Below are 5176 nucleotides of genomic sequence, written 5' to 3'. Positions count from 1 at the left end.
CCCCCCCCCCCCCCCGCCACACACACACACACACACTCATATGGACAGGGAACACCTTCCCTTCTCCTGGCCTTGTTTCCTCCTGTGTGTGTGTTGGGCGGGGTGGGGGACGGAGGTTGGAGGTGATGAAGGGCAGATCCCCTCTGGATGTTTCGGGCAGGTACAGTCTGACTCCAGGATGGAGATCACTCAGTTGGCCCCTAACCCACGGATGGGGGGCTGGGGTGCACAGGCAGGGGCTGCAGAGGGAAGTTTCCTGTGCGTGGGAGGGAGCCATCTCCAGGTTTCCTGCCACCAGCTGCATGGAGTGTTTAGGTGTTTAGTGGCTTCCTTTCTGGGCAGAGCTCCACCAGACCCATCCTGTCCCCTGACGTTACCTCCTGATCCTCTTGGCAGGTTTAAGGCCACATAGCTGTGCTACGCCAGCACCCCCACGGCTCTCCTTCCCCCAGAGTAAGAGGGAGTTTATCTGACCAAAGTGTGGCCTGTCCAGTTGCTGGGTAGACAGCATCCCTGAAGGTGAGGAGAGCCGCAAAGTGTAGGACACAGTCTGGCTGCTGAGCTGGCTGGGGTGACTCTGGCTCTATTCTTTCCTGGGGGTTTGGAGGGCAGGGGAAGGACACCACAGCCTTGGGGCTGGAGCCACAGGGTTCTCAGGGGCCACATTCATTCTGGCACCTCACTGGACCTCTCTAAGAGACCCTGAAGGTTTAAGGACAAATTCCCACAGGCAGAGCTTTTAAGAGCAAAACTTTGGGCTGGAAATTCCCAGTGATGAAATTTCTGGAAACATGAACTTGAAAATTCCTTGTATCTAGCTGTGGGAGCCATGATGGGGGCTCCCTCACTCTCTGAGCCAGCGAGTGAGCATCCTCCCACTGGAGCGGGAGCTGGGGGAGGGGAGGGTGTGGGGGCTCCCACCCCCCTACAACCTGGCATTTACCTCTTCCAAAACAATTGCAGTTTTGTTTCATGGAAACGATTCTGTTCCCTAGGAGCCTTTTAAATGACGCTTTCAAGGGTCTTTTTTTTTTTTCTTATTCTTTCCATTTAAGACACCTTTTTTTTTTCTTTTTGCCCCGGAGGGAGAAAAAAAGAAGAAAAAGCTAATAAAGCAATCACCCAATGCTGAGCACCTGGCTCTAAGCCTGTGGCTTCTGATTGTGGCTTTGGCACCGACAGGCTGGGGGCTTTCATTAAGGAGAAGTGGAGAGGAACGGAGCTGGCGGTGGCCGGCCCTGGGCGTCCCCTCTACCCTCTCTGTCCCTAAACTTCTGGCTCCGTCTCTCTCCCTTTGTTCCCTCCCTCCCTGTCCCTCTCCCCCTTACCTTTCCTTTGTCCCCTCCCCCACCCCCTCCGGTCCCATTCGGACCTGAGCTCCGCCCCGTGCTCCAGGCCGTGGGCTTACAGCCTTCTGCCCGGTGCACTTCAGGTCTTCACTCTCCTCCCCTCTTTACTTTTTTAAATTCATTGTGCCTTTTATTGCTCGCTATTGCATACGCTGTTTCTATTGCCCTGGAGACTGGAATGGTTCAAGCGGAGAAAGGCACACAATGTGGATTTCATTAACTTTACTGCCTGTTTCGTCTCAGGGTGGGGGTGGGGAGCTGGGCCGGCTGCGGGAGCTGGGCCGGCTGCGGGAGCTGGGCACCTCTTTGCTCACACCCCTTCACCCCAGTGCCAGACCTTTGCCGTCCTTGCCAGCTTGCCTCATCTAGAGATGCCTCCTGTGCCGCCACCCCCTCCCACCCTCCTATCGGAGGAGGACGCCCACAGCCCATTTCACAGGTGGGGAAACAAAGGCTCCAGAAGGCAGTGCTTGGGATGCTACTAAGAGGTGAGAGGTGGGAAAGGTGAGAACAGGTTAGACCCAGCATGCTGGCCCCCTCCCAGGCTAACGTCCCCGAGTCCCTCAGAATAGGGACTACATGGTCACCCCTCCTCCTCCCTCCCTGAGCTCCAGCAAATACAGAGGATTGGAGCAGGTCAGAGCCTCCTTGCAAATGAGGCAGTTTTATGGGCTTTAGAAAAACACTCCGATTGTTCCCTCAATTACCCCGAGCAGATTGAATGTATTAATCTCTCTCTTAACTCAGAGTGAGACTGGGCTGGTGCCCCTCCCCCAGCCACCAGCACCCCCCTGTCAGCAAGGCTGGAGTGACTCCCAGTCCCTGGCCTTCCTGGCCCTAAGCAGGTCAGCCTGGGTCCAGGCAGCATGCTTTTGCTGCACATGGGCACACACTCACACACACACGCACACGCGCACACACACACACACACACACACAGTGGACAGCTGCTTTACATTTCTCTATCAATTTTCATTGATTTCCTCCTTTGCCACTATTTGGAAGAGGCTTTTCCTTGAGTAAACTTGATCATGGGGGGTAGTGGGGGGGTGGAAGGGAGACTGCAGGCAGCTCCCCCTTCTGCTCCTGTGACAACTGCCTCTAGCTTAAACACACTGTGCCTCAGGCAGCTGAGCCCCCTTTAAAAGCTACCTGAGGTTTCCCTTTGTAGCTCGATTTTCTTTTATTTCAGAGGAACAAAGGCACTGTCAAGGCGTTTCAGGAGAACGCTGTCACCCACGCAGGGAGGGGTGTGTGCCCATCACCAGGAGGGAGGGCTGCGGTTGGCAGGAGAGTCAGGGCTGGCCCGTGCTGGCCCAGGGACAAGACATGACCAGCCCCTTCAGGAAGAGAAAGGCCATCAACTAAATGTACCACAATTGCCCTGCAGGCCACCTGATGTCCCCTCTTCCTCTTCAGTGGCACTGATTTTCTCCCCCAGGGACCTCTCAAGGAGACCTCCGAAGGTCCCTGGACATAGCGGATAAGACCTGAACATGCATAAGTTGGGGGGGTTGGATCCCATGTTTATGTCCTTGACAAGCCTGTCCCTCAGTCCCGCCCTGCTGCATTTCCAAGTCACCTCTGTAAGCCTTTGAGATCCTATCAGGGTCAGTGCCTGGAGCTCAGCAGGATGGGGAATACGACAGGTCTGGGGTTCAGGCAGCTTACAGGGAGAGGCAGATGTACTAGGATCAGATGGACCTGGGTTCAGATCCGTGTCTAGCATTTATTCAGGAGCTATGTGGCCTTGTGCAGATTACATAACTTCTCTCAGCCTCCATTTCCACATCTGTAAAATGGAGGAGAGCAATTCCCATGTCCTGTACTGCTGGGAAGACACACGAGCCAGCTTACAGTGGGCTCTGCCCTGTCGGAGGGGTTGAATAATGTTTGCTGTTCTAGTAATGAGTTAAGATGTCTGTACTGAGCAAAACTGATGGGTCCTGGCCTCAGTGTCTGCGTCTAGAAAATAGGGTTGCTTCTTTTTGCCTAGCCGGCCTCCCAGGGGAGGGGTGACAGGACCTCGTGAGCCCCACCCTCTGGGTCCAGGGTACCAGGTTTTGGAGTGGAGAAGGCTGGCCCAGCCTGGGTGCTAGTCTAGGAAGAAGCTCCGTTAGCAGATTGTTGTCACTGAGCAAGCCAGATGGCCCGGCTGCACCCCCCTCCATCTCCGCCTCCCCCCACTCCAGCCAGGGGCGACTGCTGACTCACACCTTCTGGAGTCTGTGTGAGTGTGTGTGTGTGTGTGTGTGTGTGTGTGTGTGTGGTGAAGGGGATATGGAGCGGAAGGGGGGTGCCTACCTCTGATGTCCTTCCAGCCTGCCCAGAGGAGGGAACCATGGTGGCCCTCATCTCCAGAAATTACCTACACAGTGAAAGACGGAGAGGGGAGGGACAGTAGGATCCAGTTTATGGCGTTTTGCGGTCTTCCTCTTTGCTCCTTCACTGATACCCTGGAAGGTGGATGTGCCCCCAGCAGACACTGCTGAGCACAGCCACCCTCCTGGGTGTGTGGGTACACACACAGCCCCCACATCTCATCCTGGACAGGCAGAGACCCTCCCCATCACAAAGAGAGATTCATACGAACTCACTGATAGACACATGTGGGTCACACACCCTCCCACACACAGATCTGTACCTCCTTGGGACCTTCCCGGCTCTATCTCTGTACAGAACCCCCACCCCCCGCCAGTGCAGTCTCTACAGAAGGAGAAAGAGACTTGGGGACATGGCATGTGTGATGTATGAGGTGAAATTAAAACCCCACGTGAAACTGATCTTTAATAAAATAGTGGCTGAGGGAGGGCGGCAGGGCAGGAACACTGACAGCATCCAGCCAGCCTGCCCTGGGCTTATAGGGACGCAACTGAGACACCCCAGCCTGGGCTCAGGCTCATTCTGCAGAGGTCCTGGGCTCAGGAGCAGCTGAGGCTAACAGGGCCCTACCCTTTCCCCAACAGATGGAGAATGAGTGGGGATATCCCTCCTCCATCTGGATCTGGAGTCCAATGGTCCAGCCTCCCTGAGCCCGGGGTGTTCATCCATCCGTCCATCTACCTGCCCATCCATCCATCTGTCTGGCCATCTATTCCCCCAGCAGGAAACAAGGTCATTGTATCCCCCAGCCCCCGGGAAGCCACCTGGCTGGGTGGAGAGAGGCAATAGGAGGAGTTGGAGGACAATGACTCTCCAAGCTGACTGCGAGGACTGCTGGGACCTGGGGAGGAAGTGATGGGCATGACCGGGTGGTCATCAGGGACTCGGTCTGTTGTAGGAAAACCAGTTCTGGCCAGGAGGCAGAAGACTATTTCTCACTTTCATAAGAGCTGTGTAGCTTGGAGCCAATCACTTGACTTAACTGGGCCTCAAGTTCCTCATCCGTACAATGGGCAGAGCAGTGCCTACTGATGGTAAGGTTGTGGGGTCAGGTGAGGAAGAGGGTGGGAAATTGTCTGGTTCATTAAAACCCACCTCACAGATGTCAGGAGAACACCTGATTCCTGCCTCCAAGAATGGGTGGGGCTCCAAGAGAGATGAAGGACTGTGGTTTTCAAGAGGTGAGGACAGTGTGACAAAGGTGTGGAGGCAGGAACAGAATGTGGAGGGTGTGTGCGGGAACAGCAAGCAGGGAGAAGGGGTGAAGGGGGGAGAGCATATTCTCGGGATGGGGAATGGCAGGGCTGCCACAGAATGCAGGGCAGGTGCTGGCTCCACGCACCCCAAACCTTCCACTATCAGCTGTTTTCCCAGGCTGCTCTGAGCCAGGCTCGCAAAGTTGGAGCCTGCGAAAGCCCACGGAAGCATCATATGGGTCTTGGGAGG

Source organism: Crocuta crocuta, unplaced genomic scaffold, assembly GCF_008692635.1.
Source record: "Crocuta crocuta isolate KB4526 unplaced genomic scaffold, BGI_CrCroc_1.0 scaffold130, whole genome shotgun sequence".
NCBI classification, from domain to species: Eukaryota; Metazoa; Chordata; class Mammalia; order Carnivora; family Hyaenidae; genus Crocuta; species Crocuta crocuta.
The sequence above is the reverse complement of the archived record's forward strand: the minus strand, read 5'-3'. Positions refer to the sequence as shown.